Raw genomic sequence first — 16,566 nt, forward strand, 5'->3', positions numbered from 1 at the left:
GGCATTTAATCACTGAATGCAGAGTGCAGCAAAAAGAACAAAAGCAGCTTGATAATGTTGATGAAGTTCCTAAAGTGCAGAGGAAAATATGGAAACTTAAAGAGGAAACTATAACTCCTATAGGTTTTTATATTTGCAATACCCCAAAAACAAAAACTGAAGATGAAGTGGAGAAAGAATTTTTAATTGAATATGACATTGTAGATGCTATAATCCCTCCAATAGAGAAGCCAAGTGCAGGCGATTCTCAAGAACATGAAAATTCAGGTAAATTTCATATATTACAAAGTTTAGAGAATGATGAGTTTCCTCCATTGAGTGTAAAAAAATTATTAGATGTGGCCACTAGTAGTACTTTAGTGATAAACAAGTTTAAGGTTGGTACTGACAAGGAGCAAGTAACTCAAGAAGTTGTGAAAAAGTGGTTAAACCAAAGAACATCAGCTTTATAACAACAAGAAAAAACAATGGAACAAATTTAGTGAAAGAGAAAAAAGGTGAACCTTCTATATTAAGACAATCTTCTTTAATATCAGAGGCTTAAGGAGACCTAGAGCCAAAGATAAATTAAGAAGTTTAGTAAAAAAAATTAGTCCTACATTAGTTTGGGTGGTGGAGCCAAAAGTGAAATGGAATTCTAATGACTGCAAAAGTCTTAGACTAGCAGGTATGAATCAAAAAGTAATACATAATTCAATAGATGGTATTAAAGGAAATATTTGGCTTTTCTGGAATGCTTCTATAACTGAACCAAAGGTGATTTCAATAACTAGACAGGTGATTACTGTGAATGTTGGTGGTGTTCTAGTTTCTGGAATTCATGCAGCTTCACTTACAATTGATAGAAGAGAATTATGGAATGAATTAATGCTAATAAATTCCATGGATTTACCTTGGATGTTAATTGGGGATTTAACACAATTTTAAGTGCAGATGAAAAATTAGGGGGAAGATCTCCTTTAAGAGCAGCTATGCAAGATTTCCATGCAGTGATCAATTTTTGTAGTTTAGTTCAAGCTCCAAGTTCGGGTCTACAATTTACATGGAGTAATAAAAGAGCAGGTGTAAAATGAATTTTTTGTACTTTGGATAGGGCTTTGTATAATGTCAAGTGGATTGAGAAATATCCTACTTGGTGTTACAAAGTTGGAATAAGAAATATATCTGATCATAGTCCACTTTTGGGGTCTTGTGTTATGATGCCTAAACCTAAAAATATTCCTTTTAGAGTTCTAAAGATTTGGCTGGAGCATGAAGATTTCAAAAGACTAATCAATGAAGTTTGGAATGAAGATTTGCAAGGTAATCCTGTTTTTATGAAAAAAATGAAGAATATGAAAGTAAGAATTAAGGAATGGAATTGGAGTGTCTTTGGGGATGTTAGAATCAAATTGACAGATGCTGAAAAAGAAGTTTTGAATGCTGCAATTCTTTCAGACCAAGACCCAAGTAATATTTCACTTTTAAACAATCTGGTGGTGGCAAGAGGAAAACAAGAGATATTAACTAGGCAACAACATTCAATATTGCAACAGAAGGCAAGAGTAAGTTGGTTAAAAGAGGGTGCAACTAATACTAGATTCTTTCATACTTCAATCAAGATTAGAAATGCTGCAAATACTATAACTGAACTTGAAGATGAAGATGGATCCATCATAAATGAACAGTTTTTGATTGCAAAATATCTTGAGAATCATTTTAAGGATAAATTCAAAATCAAAGAAGTTAACTTCATGGAAGGAATTTTTGATACAATCCCAGAGGTTACAAATGCAGAAGACAACATGATGTTAGAGAGCATTCCTTCAGGCCAGGAAATCAAAGATGCAATTTTTTCTCTAAATGCTGATAGTGCACCTGGGCCTGATGGCTTTCCAGGTTTTTTCTACAAGTTTGCTTGGGAAATAATTGGAGAAGGTGTTATAAAAGCTGTGCAATATTGTTGGAGAAAAGGTATTATTCCAAGAGGACTCAACTCTAATTTTCTATTCCTATTACCTAAAGTAAAATGTGCTAGAAGACCAACTCAATTTAGGCCTATAGGATTGAGTAATTTCAGCTTCAAGATATTTACAAAGATAGTGACATCAAGAATGAAAGGGTTGATGGATAAATTAGTGTCTGAACAAAAAGGAGCCTTCATAAAAAACAGATGCATTCAAGAACAAATTGTTTTAGCATCTGAAATGATAAATGAGTTAGATACCAAGAGGAGAGATGGAAATGTAGGATTAAAATTGGACATAGCGCAAGCATATGATTCATTAAGCTGGGAATTCTTATTTGAAGTTATGGCAAAATTTGGCTTCTCTCAAAAGTACATAAAATGGTTACATCAATTGTTCACTTCAGCTAGAGTTTCTGTCTTAGTGAATGGAGGTCCAGTTGGTTTTTTTGAAGTGAGTAGAGGGTTGAGACAAGGTGATCCATTATCACCAATTTTGTTTGTATTAGTTGAGGATGTTTTGAGCAAGAGTTTTAGCAAAATGGTTGAGGAAAATAGGATTGCTCCAATGGTTAACTACAAAGGAGTACACCCTACCCACATTCTATTTGCAGATGATGTCTTTATTTTCTTCAATGGGCATAAAAGGAATATACAAAAGGTGATGAAATTATTAAGTGATTATCAATCATCCTCAGGCCAAGTCATAAATCAAATGAAGAGCAAGCTTTTTGTAGGAGGATTAACTGAAGCCTGGAAGTACCAAATTGCTAATGAGCTTCAAATGAATCTTTTTTCATTCCCAGACAAGTATTTGGGAGTAATATTGAAACCAGGAGCTGTGAGGTCAAGTACAGTTTGGTGTGTGGTGGAAATGATACATAACAGACTAACTGGTTGGATTGGGAAGATGCTATCATTCAAGGACAGACTAACCCTTATCAAATCAATTTTGTGCAGCATTCCCATTTATAACATGCCAGTCTATAAGTGGCCTGCAAGTGTAGTGAAAACTTGTGAGAAACTTATAAGAAATTTTCTATGGACAGGGGATCCATATGAGAGAAAATGTATAACTTTAAAGTGGAATGAAACATGTTCACCAATGGAGGAGGGTGGTTTGGGCATAAGGAGAATAGAAGTAATAAACAAGGCTTTACTGATGAAATTAGTATGGAAGATACAAAATTCTGAAGTTGAATGGGCAAGATTTATGAGAGCAAAGTATATAAAGGCAGATGGTGAATGGATTTCAGGATATAAAAAGTCTTCAGTATGGCCAGGTTTGAAATGGGTACTAGATGAAGTAAAGTTACATACTAGATGGATCACTGGTTCAGGTGAGCAAATATCAGTATGGAATGATGCTTGGATAAAAGATAAACCACTTAATGAGATTTATGAAGAGGGTGAATATATGATGCAGAACAAAAACATGAAAGTTGTAGAGTTTATTGTTGCTGGTGAGTGGCTGATTCCTTCTAGAATGCTTCAATATTTTCAAGTAGAAGAATTACATGTTCTATCAAAAACAAAAGATACTAGAGTTTGGACTGGAACTATGTCAGGTAAATTCACAGTACACTCAGCTGTTGAATGTATTAGAGAGCATTATCCGAAAGTGACATGGGCAAGACATGTTTGGCATCCTGCTCTTTATCCAACAACAGCAATCAATGTATGGAAGATAGTGAGGGGTATCTGCTCAACTGATGAAAAAAGAAAAAACAAGGGTTACAGTTTAGCATCAAAGTGCTATATGTGTGGTGTTGATACTGATAATCTTGAACATATATTATGGTTTTGTAATTTCAGTCAGATAATATGGAAATGGCTAGGTGGTATCTTCTTGTTCTGCAACCCTGAATCATATGAAGATGTTATGAACTTTGCTAAGAATAAAAGTGGAGCTGTAAAGGATATATGTTAACTGGTTGCTTCCATTACAATGATGGAGCTATGGTTCTTAAGGAATAGAATTTGCTTTGAAGAAGAGAAAGTAAACTTGGGTAATTTCAAGAGAAGAATAAAACAGTATACAAAGGACTGTGCAGTGAGAATAAAAAGATTTATGTAGGAGTGTAGCTATGATTACATGGTCTTTAAGAATTTTGATCTTAAACATCAACCAATAAATCCTCAAAGAATTATTGAAGTGAGGTTCTTCTTACCTGCAAGAAATCAGATACTCATATGTTGTGATGGGTCATCTAGGGGCAATCCAGGTGCAGCAGGATATGGTTTTGTTTGCAGAGATGAAATGGGAGGTTGTATATATGCTGAAGCTACTGGCCTGGGAATTGCAACTAATTACATTGCATAATTAATGGCTATTACAGGCGCAACTGAATGGGCTATACCGAACAACAAGCTTGATATATGTATTAACTCTGATTCTAAAGCAGCAGTGAGTGCATACATGGCAGGAAGACTGCCTTGGTTCATGCAGGTAATATGGAAGAGAATAAAGGAACTATTGAATAATATCCAACTTGTACATAGCTTGAGAGAAGTAAATTTCTCTGCTGACTCCATGGCAAAGAAGGGTGCAGGATTGGTGAAAGGGGGAAAGATCATTTTCAATTCAAAACCAAGTTTCATCCCAGATTTGGAATCACCTGAGCAAATTTACTATAGGTTTTGCTAAAAATTTCTTCTTATGTTTTTACAGTTAGGCTTTAGGAGTTGAGTTTGTCTTATTTTTTCTTTTGAGTTGTCCATTTTATTGGGCCTTGGTGGTTCTTTTTTTGTAAACTCTTTAGTTGGGTTGTATTTTTCCATAATGAGTAATAAAATGGTTTTGATCGAGCAAAAAAAAAGTTTTTCCCTTCGATATTTTTACTATGTAACTCCTTGTAAGGATTTATTCATATTTATTCAGGAGGATAACTAGAGTTTGAGGTAGCTATTTGATGTGATTTTATAGAGTGGTAAATAAGAGTTCGTTGCTCGGACTTGTGAATGTAAAAGCATTGCTCGGTCAAACTCACAAGTGTTATTATCTCAAGCTTGTTTTCAAATTTAGTTGTCAAAACTATATCTTGATTTCTAGTCTACAATTAGTTAAGTCTCGGATTAGGATAGAAGATTTAGTTGAGAAACGGACTTCACGACAGTCATCATTGCATTCTACCGTTTGAAGGCGAAGATCAACCGAAGCTTTTGGAGAATTTCTTCAACAAAAGGTAAGTGAAGACTGAACCACATAATTCTCAAGTTATATTCACCTTTCTATCTTTGAGACATTGTCGTGTAACTAATTAGACTATCATAAGCATTTCAAGAATTTCGAGTCAAGATTCTTCTTGTAATTAGTCCTCAAAATATGACTAAGCTTAATGAATATTTCATACTTGATGAATTTCGATTAAGAACAATTAATTGTTCGCAATCAAAATCATGATTCAAGATTATTATTCGAAAATAGTATGTGACAGTGATATGTGTAATTGATGTTATTCGAGAATGTTAATCGATTTAGAGAGAAACATAGAACTACTATAAATTCAGATACAAGACACTGTACATATCAGTCTTACAAACTGGGAAAATTGTTGTAAGTATGAAGCTGTAATACATGTACTAAGTACACGTAACGGAGTAGTTATATGTCGACAAATAGATTTTTGGTACGAATATTAGTATGCACACCTTTAAAAGTCTGTGTACTCATGAATCTGGATTGGTACGCAAACCAGTACGTGTATTAGAAAAGAACTGTTGGTTACGGAACCGGTTTGGTATCCATACCGGTATAGTATCAGAAAAGTTTCGTGAACTCCATAACTTGGTTATGTTTGAATGGTATCCATACCAGTACGCATACCGAAAAAAAATTGTGTTAACACTGGGACTCGGTTATGTTTTAAGGATTATATACCGGTACACGTACTGAAAAAGTTCTGTGAACTCCAGAACTCGGTTATGTCTTAAGGTTTACATACCTGAAAAGACGAGGGTACCCAAATACACCGCAACCTTTTAAATATCAATCTATAAGTCCGATATCTTAAGTGATCGTCTATGGACAGAGACGAGACAATACAACTTAAGTCTTATACCTTGTGTGATTGTTTATGGACGAGGTCGAAACAATATGACAACAAGATATTTACTTGACAATAGTTACGGTAATAACCGATTGACTATTACGATAAATGTCAAGTAATCCGGATTAACGTACATGTGTAAATTACTAAATTATAATAACAATTATGATGCGGGAAACAAAGTAATTGGCACAACAGGATTTTGTTAACGAGGAAACCGCAAATGCAGAAAAACCCCGGGACCTAGTCCAATATTTGAATACTCTCAGAATTAAGCCACTATACAAAATCCAATACCAACTTCGTATAGTTGAGACCAAGTATACTACCCTTAGCTACTTAGTTTCCTCAGTATCCCTGCGCCTTCGACTTCTAGTGCCACGCACATGAATCACCAATCCTTTTGATCGTATTCCAAACAGTAAAGGATAAAGCTGTTTGGTAACCACTTTATTCAATCTTGGTAATCAAATATTATGAGTCATTGATAAAGGCTCTTCCTTTTAAACTAATAAACTCTTTTGTCTGGTTAGATCAAACTAAACTTTGATTACCGAAATAACCAAACTCTAGATTTACAATCAATCAATATAGATCTCAAAGAGAAACTATAAGGTGATGTCAATCTCACGTAACTAGCCAATCAAGTCTATCAAAGATAAACACGATTCTAGTTGGATCCCAGCCGATCAAGGTTCGTGCACCCAATTCACAAGATACGAAAACTAGAAAGAAAAACCTCGTCGTCTTCAAATCTTGGTTTGTCTTCAATAATAACCTGCACAACACAACTTGAATCCTCTTGTAATCAATCACACACAAACCGGAGTCTGTTAACAATGGATTATCACAAGACCTCTTTAGATCCGAAGATGGTTCTAAAGATCCCGTCAATACTTTGATCTAGTTTGAGTGAGCCTTATATCAGAAGAGAATGTTCCCAAGAATAAACAAACTAGGTGCAATCAAAGTTTCAACAATTGTTAGTCAATCAAATCAATAATCAAAAACTAAAATAACAATGCAATTATCTAGTTTCTCACCAACGGTACTCGTAGAGCTTCTTGATCCCACATAAGTCTTTAAACGAGAGGTCGTAAGAGATTTCGCCTAATTAGGGTACTTTCCTCTCCAGATATACGGCTCCACCAAAAACAACAAGTATGAAGTTTGCCTGGCTCTTAGGGTAGTTTGCAAGAAATGCAAACTCAAGTATTTATAGACCAATGTTGTTTGGACAACAAAAAAATTCCAAAACCGAAAATATTCTCAAGATATTCACATTAAAGTACCTAATTCGGGTTTTACTATTTTCAATTAATTACCAAACCATATTTCCGAAAACTTCCTTAGAAAACTTCTATTATTAGTCTAGCACATTAACTAATAATATTTTCCATAGGATATGCTTTAATTACTGGTAATTAAAACATATATTATGAAAATCGTAATCAAATGCTTTTCAATTTTTCGGTATGGGATCACATTAAGTATCGAGGAATATCTTTGAACAATTACTGATAAGAGTCATGTACATGTTCAAATAATGTCGACATCTAGAAGTTCCTCAGAAAACCCTAATTCCAAGCTTTGCACAAAACATAAAGAGATATGTGAATATTAGAAACTCGGTTTTGCTCCTTGTGATCGGTTCTACCACGACTCACAATGTAAGTTATGATCGGTTGTACCATGCTTCCCAAACTAGGTTGTGACCGGTTACACCTTGCTTCCCAGAGGTAGCTTGTGATCGGTCACACCTTACTTCCCGATTTAGCTTGTGATCGGTTACACCTTGGTTTCCAAAGTAACTTGTGACCTATTATAACTAACTTCCCAAATTAGCTTGGTATCGGTTACACCTTGCTTCCAAAAGGTAGCTTGTGAACGCTTGCAACTAACTTCCCAATGTAGCTTGTGATTGGTTACACCATGCTTCACAAAGTAGCTTGTGACTGATTACAACATGCTATACAGTATAGGCTATGACCGGTTATACCTCAAATCTCAACAAGTTAAGATAGGTTCTACCTTGTCATTTTATATTGGTAATTCAAAAGATATTCAATAAAGAACCTGACCAATCATGATTAATTTCGATTATGAAACAAGTTCATATATTTACTTCCTTTAAATAAATGTTTATATCTTACACATAATCAAGTAACTAAAGACAAAGATTATGTTGATGTCGTACTTACGAAGTTCCAAAAGATAAGCGTTTATACTTCGTAATTCAATAAGTTCCTTGACACTTCGATCATAATGATATGACCAAGTCTAACCACTAGAGTATTATATATATATATATATAGCTTCGCATGTTATGTTTTCAATATAATCTGACTTGAAAGATACGTTAGGAATGGAAACAAGATAAGTCAATATTACTAACCTCAAATGGAAGGATGATGTCCTCGTTGTATTCGTTAATTCTTCATATTCTTCAGGTATTCGGAGTAATACTTATATGTCTCAATAATCCTAGACTTTCTAGTCCAACCTAAACGAAGTTGACTCTAGTATTTAATTAAGCGACTCTAGATGAGTTTTGATACTAAAATATGACAACCAAACTTGACATACTAACGCTTGGTGGGTTGAACCGAGCTATGCTCTAATAATATCGATACACGAACCATGACATAACTGTTCACGAACAGGTTAAGTACTTGTACCTTGTACGCCTACTTACCATGTCGATTAAATTCACATGCACATAAAATTATTTCTCCGAGATAATTAGCATTTGATTAATCTATAAAAACACCATAGACATATTTGATCACATGATTATGTTTCGAGTTGAGTTTTAAGTGTTCATGAAAATGCTCAAGCTTATAGTTCAGTTGGCTAGCTTCGGCTAACCATTCATGAGCATGGTGTTGTACATGGTTCGGTTACGGTTTATCCTAACCAGAGTGTATATCTTGTTATGTAAATCAGACTCAAAGATTCACATAACGGTGGATATCGTTTGCTTGGTTCCAAAGCTATGTTATCTTAAACCTAAAGCATCCTATGCTTTGAATGTTTATACAAGGGGAACCTCAAACAACTGGGATCTTTGAATCCCGACACTACTTTTCTTGGTGTGCCCTAGTTGTAAAACTAGAGTCATCCTCATCCTAAAACCCTTATAGGGTTTAGCGACTACAAAGACTTCATAGGGATTCGTAAAGCCAGGTCCAACTATTGTTTATCTGATAGCTCGAGTATCCTGATCTTGTTCGATTATTGAGTTGCTCACTTGAACAACATACATAGTAATCTTCAAAGTTATCTTCATCTCAGACTTTGTTGATTCCACGAGTTTAATACTTGTGAGGTGAATAATAATCTAGGCTGCACTTCGGGTTCCATAAGTCCGGATTTTAAGGTTAGCTAGACTTTTTCTATTGCTATAGATTTACATCACCTTGATCTTCAATCAAAAATAAAATCACATATATAGGCTTATTTTTGGGAGGCAGATTGGTTTAAAGTCTTCAATTGAGTTGAAACAACTCTTAGTTGGTGTGACGTCAACTAAGGGAATCAATTACGCGAAGTCCTGCTGGGATTAAAAAGGCATAAGAAATGCGACTATAACTTGTTAGAGCATTGCTCGGTCGAACTCGCATGCGTTGCTATCTCAAGCATGTTTGTCAATGTTAGTGATCAAAACTATAAGTCTTGATTTCTAGTCTATTATAGCTAAGTCTCGGACTAGGATAGAAAGTGTAGTTGAGCTCAAGGACTTCATGGCGATTCATCATACAAGTAGAAGAACTACTCAAGGATCCGGTGGAACTTCTCGACAAAAAGGTATGTGAAGACTTGAACTTATCTGTCACTCAAAAGTCTATCTACTCTATCTCCTACTTCTTGAGAAAAAAAGTCGTATGCTATATATATAAACTTAGATTATACACATTTGGTATTTCGAGCCGAGTATACCTCGCCTATCTATATCTCGAAATATGTGTTGGTAAGCTTTCCGCTTTGACCAAGTTTATCTTTACCTAGTGACGAAAGTCATGATATGTTTCAATCATCTTGAAAATTGCTTTGACGAGAAATAGTGTAACAACTATATAAAGTCCTCTAAGAATGTTTCAATGATTGAAATAAGAGTTTAGATTACATATCCAATGATGGACACAAGCATTGTTGTGGAAACACATTTATGTATAAGTCTTATTCCTTGTACCAAATTTTGCGAACTTTGTTGATTAAGAGAAACCAGAAGAATGGCTAGTTGCCAAGTCCACGAACTCAGTCCACGAACTGCCGAACTTCTCATCCCGAGAAATTCTGCTGGAGTTGAAAAACTACTTGCGTGAGCTAAGTCCGCGAACCGGCGAAGTTCTCATCCCGAGAATTTCTGCTGGAGTTTGTAAACTCTATCCGGTTGCTTAAGTCCGCGAACCTAGTGTGCGAACTTAAGAAGGTTATATATCTGAAGATGATTTCTGAACTTAAACTTTAAAAAGACTAAGGAATGCAGTTTGCAAACCGTGGCTATAAAAGTTCATGAACCGATTCAAGTGAATCAAATCATCTTTGCTTCAACTGTGTCTTGTGTAGTTACATAAGATTTCCTTGCAATTGAACAACTCTCTAACTAGTTCAATTGAGTCATTTGAACTAGTTATGGTGAAGAGGAACATGGTTGATATGAAATGCTCATATGGATAACCTTTTGGTTAACTATTGTTGAACCAACAATGTACACGTTTGGGTACGGTTAACAAACCTAGAAGCGTGCAATTCATTTGTGTATAACAAGCCTAGTTTTCGATCTAACGGTTGAGAAATATTAGCTTGAATCTAAATCAGGTTTTCATCTAACGGTGAATATTGATTGCTTTGTTACCAAGACAAAACCCTGATTTGAAAGACTATATAAAGGAGACATCTAGTATTGTGCAAAACTAATCCTCACACCTTATGTGTGATACTAGTTTGCGTACAAGAGTCGGTTCTCCTTTAACCTTTGGTTTTCTTCTTCTAAAACCAGGTTAACGACTTAAAGACTTCATTGAGATTGTGAAGCCCGACTGATACTACTTTTATCGTAGTTGTGTGATCTGATCTTGCATCTTCTATCGTACGAGTAAAATCATATTGATTGTCTTGAGATTTGATATCTCCGATAGGCAAGATATAAAAAGTAATCACAAACATCTTCGTCTCTTTTTTTGTGGTTCCACAACATCTTGTTTCGCTACCATACGATTAAAATTGTTGTGAGGTGATTGATTAATCTAGGCTGTTCTTCGGGAATATAAGACCGGATTATCAATTGGTTCCTGTTCACCTTGATTATTATCAAAAGACGGAACAAAAACTTTATGGTTTTTCTGTGGGAGACAGATTGATCTTTTGATAGACTTGTCTGTGTGAGACAGATTGTTTATTGTCAAAGCCTGCGATTTTGGGTCGTAGCAACTCTTAGTTGTGGGTGAGATCAGCTAAGGGAATCAAGTGCGTAGTATACTGCTGGGATCAGAGGCGTAGGGAGTACAACTGTAACTTGGATCAGTGGGAGACTGATTTGGGTTCAACTACAGTCCAGTCCGAAGTTAGCTTGGAGTAGGCTAGTGTCTGCAGCGGATTAATACAGTGTGTGTTCAATCTGGACTAGGTCCCGGGGTTTTTCTGCATTTGCGGTTTCCTCGTTAACAAAATTTCTGGTGTCTGTGTTATTTCAATTTCCGCATTATATTGTTTTATCTTTATAATTGAAATAATACAGGTTGTGCGTTAGATCAATCAATTGGAGAATCCGACCTAACGGTTGTTGATTGATATTGATTGACACTTGGATATTGGTCTTTGGTACCATCCAAGTTATTCCTTGTATTTGATTAGTACTCACAGTTTATGTTCGAGGAAATCAAATCAAGAGAGAGATATAAACTCGTTGATATACTTTTAATTGATTGAGTCTTGTTGATTCTCTTAAAAGTATATTCGAGTTTGTCCATACAGATTGCTAAGCGAAATATTGGGTGGTGTTGTTAGACCCCCTCTTTTTCAATTGGTATCAGAGCAGGCAAACATGTTTAAGACCTTACAAGTCTGTGTTTGTAGCGATCTGACTCTATGGACGACAAGTACATCTCTGATAACACAACACCAGTTCAGAGCTACTCACGTGAGTCTCAAAGGGTTGAAACTTCTGAGAAAAACTTAAAGACTTGTCCACTGACTGAATCTACTTTCGACTGGAAATAATCTCTTGAGGAACAGTTGGATGATCTTTCTGATGATAGTGACTCAGAAGAAGGACAAAGTGTTGATGAGAAAGTCTCTCAATATATCAAGCTGTTTGATCGTGCCTTGAAAAAAAGAAGTCAACAACCTGCTTGAGTAAATACATGGGTCCTATTTGTCAAGAAAAAAGAAAGCTGAGAAAACTCTTTAAAGGATATGATGGTGGATATAAACTCTTACAATCTATCGTTAAAGATCGTGAAGAATATGCACAAAAAATATGAATGTGATAATCTTTTTCGAAATCTCTTCATGTTGAAAGAAAGACTTGCAGAAACTGAAGCAAGATATGACTCTCAACAAAAGCATTTTAGCGACAAAGAGCGCAATCTTCTCACCAAAGAAAAATACTTGGAGACTGAGCTTGCAGCTGCTCTTAACAAAGTAAAATCACTGGAAGAGAATCTGAGTAGATTTAATTCTAGCTCTACAAAATTGTCTTCTATGCTTGGAGCATGTAAAGAACACCGTGATACACGTGGTCTGGGCTATAAAGGAATAGACGCTCCAAAAACTAGTAAGATCAACTTTGTTAAAGCTAGTGATGATTCTCCATGTGAAAAAACTTTGGCAGCTTGCAATGGTCCCCAAAACAAGAATTCTGCTCCTTCTAAATCTGCTCAAAAGAAAACGGTTAAAAATAATTTCTTTAACTGCTATTACTGCGGGAATAAAGGACATTCTGAGCAAAGATGTCGTTATCGGTTGAGGAATGAAAAGCTTCACAACATTCTTACTTGGATGTCTAAAGAAGTCATGAAACTGGTTTCACACATAGTTGGAAAAGGCATTTTAAACACTCAAGGAAAGCACTGTGATAAGTCCTTTCTTAATTGTATGCTCAAAACAAAAAATGCCTACAATGAAAGAAGGAAGAGTGGCGAAAGGGTGACTGACCCTGCAAGAAGAAAAAGGCATAGGAGAAAGAAAGAAAAGTTGAGTTCCTCATCTTGCCCTGAAGAAAGCTGCATATCCAAAACTTCCGCTCCAGACTTCTTACATATCAACAACCGAGTCTCAGATCTAAAAATCAGTGTAAACAAACTCAAACGGAGAATCAAGAAAACATGGAAAACAGTTGACTCAGGTACTTCTAACCTTTTTCTTGATAAAACTCCTTTAGCTATGACTAGTAATGACTTTTTGAATATCCTTGATAAAGGAAGAGGAGGAGTGAATATTGATGAGCAAGATGCTCATCTTAGTACACCATGACTGCATAAGGTTGCATCCTTCTTTTAACAAAGAGGGGTGCTCTTTGTTCTCGAGATGCTCATCTTGAGAAAACTAGCAGGAGTGTATTAAGTTGTTGCTTAAAGTTTTTTTTCTTCATCCCTTCACCTAGTGTTTGCCACTTGACAACACTCTCTTGTATCTCTTTGCTTCTTTCTCTTCTTTGCCGTCACATGTGTTTTGACCGCAAGCACACGTACCGGACCCACACGAACTCCATGGTTCCTAGGGTTTTTGGAATACCTTATAAATATTGGGTTCCATAAGGTCAGAAGATTCTATTGAATTTTTATGCACAATGGAAGGGAGGAACAAGATTGTTGAAGTCGAGCGGGGCAAAACCAGTGAGTTGATTGATATCTCCATATCATGCTTTCATGCAGTTGATCATGAAAACAACCTACCAGTTCAGATATCTTCACAACTGGTAGGAAATCTTCTTCAAGACTTTGAAGTAGTACGAGAACATCTTGGGATTGCAACAAGAAATCTTGTATTTTTGAAAGATGAACTAAAGAAGGCAACTGATGAACTCTCCCATATTCGATTCTAGTTGCTAACAAGGCTTAGTTTCTTTGGTTATTAAAAACTGAGTGTTATTTATTGTTGCCTAGTATGTCTTCTTTTTCGGTTTAGTTGGAAAAATAACTAGTGCTTTGAATAGCAATGATTGTGACTACACATAGCTATTATTTTTCATCTTCTTGTGTTATTTTTTTTAGGTTTATTGGTATAAAATTCTAAAAATATTTGGAGGATGATGTTTTTGCAGTATTAATCTTTATGATTTGTGACATTGCAACTTGTTATGGGATATGTATGTTTGCGTCCGTGAACTTGAAGGTCCCATACTTTGTCAAAAGTAAAGTCGTTCGTGTTCGGTATTCACGTACTGGTAAAAGGATGAATGGACTTTTGACAAATACAAAAGTTAAGCCTATATTGTCAATTATGTTGATGGAAGATAGGTTAAAATCTTTTGTTTTCAAGGATTATGTCTATTATTGTTCTTATGCAAATAATGATTGAAGATAGAATGAATCCTTGTGTATTCCGCAGTATTGATCATCCCTGATCCATATTCGTATGTATTACTGTGAGGCTCCGTAATGTGTCTTATGTTGAGCACGATACAACCAAGTTGATTATTTTTGATTGGCTTTATTGGTTGTTCCATAAGGTACTTTCTGTTGAGCATTTTGAACTAAATTAATCATCTTATTTGGTTATTTAGTTATTGCTCCGTAAGTTTTCTTATTTCGAGCAAAACAATTGACAATTAAATTGATTACTTTCGTAATTAGTTTGGTTATGTATTCCAATTAGATTAATTATGGGTTCTCTTGTAATTAATCTAGTTGAGTATTTTTGTGTCTCCATGAGTTTTCTTATGTTGAGCACAAACAATTGAATTGATAACTTTTTGTGTTTGATTTGATTGTGTATACCGATCAAATTAGTCACGGGTTTTACTTGTGATTAATTTGATTGAGTTTTTGGATATAAAATAGGGATAATTGGTGTTTGGTACTCAGATTTTGACCAACACTAGGATTTGGTCTAACATTTGTCCAACGTTAGGGCTTGGTACCTGGACTGGATGTTGACTCGCGTTGACTGTTTAGGACCAAACTTTAATCAATTTTATAAAATAAAAATACTGTAAAATTATGAGTTTACAAGTATACCCTGAAGTGGATTTACGATCCAACAGTTACCATGAAACCACTTTAGCTAACAGTCCTGATTCAGACTAAACCAAACCCTAATTTTATCAAATCCTACTCAAACTGAAATCAAGAAAAGATCGAATCAAGGGCAGCTAAGAAATCTTCACCAGCAACACTGTGTTTGGTTCAAACTGACTCTGCTCAATTTCATTCTCATACCCATGACAAGAACCATGTCCATATTCTTCTTCATTCATCTCACAACAACATCAACTGATTTATTGTTCTTGACAAAAACCACAAGAAATCCCCAAATCTTCACTGACCATAATAGAACTGAGTCCACTGTTCTTCTCGGTTTCAAGATCTCTGCCAAAAACTTCATGGATTCAAACCCTAACCAAAACCCATTTAAACTTCCCTTGGGATCATCCTTGCACTGTATTCTCGGTGGCATCACCAATTCTTCAGTCATAATAGAACCTGGACTCCATTACTCCTCCTATCTTTTAATTCCACCAAACAATCATCTCAGACTCTTATCACAACAAAACAACAAATTCAACAATCCTCTCAAATCAGCGCCTCAAATTTAGCAAATTCAATGACCCGGAAGAAAAAAACAACAACACCAAATTAAGCAAATTCTTGACCTAGTGATGGTATATGTTCATCTTCATCCGGAGATTGGAAAATTCCATTATGAAATATTGTAAATCTGAGATTTGAAAGCTTAATTTTAGATCTGTTACAATTAAAAGAATCTGAAACCAAAGAGATGGAATGTTACAAATCATCAAACAACCACATCGCTTCTCCAAATAATCTCTTGCATAAAACCCATCAAAAAATTCGTGTTCTTCCTGTTCATGCATAAAACCCATCAACAGATTCAGTTTCAGAAGAAAAAAAACAAAAAACAAAAAACAAAACAAAACAAAACAAAATCAAAACCCAAATTGTATCAATTCAATCGTTTGTTGATATTACAAGATGGGTCGGTAAGAAAATTAACCAGAAAGAGAAAACCAGATCGTGATTGTGCTGGTGACTGCAGTAGTAGTGTCGGAGAGATAGATAGTAGATACAGAGAAAGTGGGGGTGGCGAAGGTTTGGAGAAGGAAGAGAAAAAGATGGAGATTTTCGTTAGTTACAATGATAATTTTGTAAATATTAAGAAGACTGAAGGGCATGATAGTAAATTCATTAACAATTATTTTTTCTATAATTTTTTTAATAATTATAAAACAGAAGTTAAGACTTAACCTAGTCAACGCGGGTCAACATCCAGTCCAGGTACCAAGCCCTAACGTTGGACAAATGTTAGACCAATGCCTAGTGTTGGTCAAAACCCGAGTACCAAACACCAATTATCCCTATAAAAAATCATTCTTATGGTTTTTGGTGT

Source organism: Papaver somniferum, chromosome 7 (assembly GCF_003573695.1).
Source record: "Papaver somniferum cultivar HN1 chromosome 7, ASM357369v1, whole genome shotgun sequence".
In the NCBI taxonomy this organism is placed as follows: Eukaryota; Viridiplantae; Streptophyta; class Magnoliopsida; order Ranunculales; family Papaveraceae; genus Papaver; species Papaver somniferum.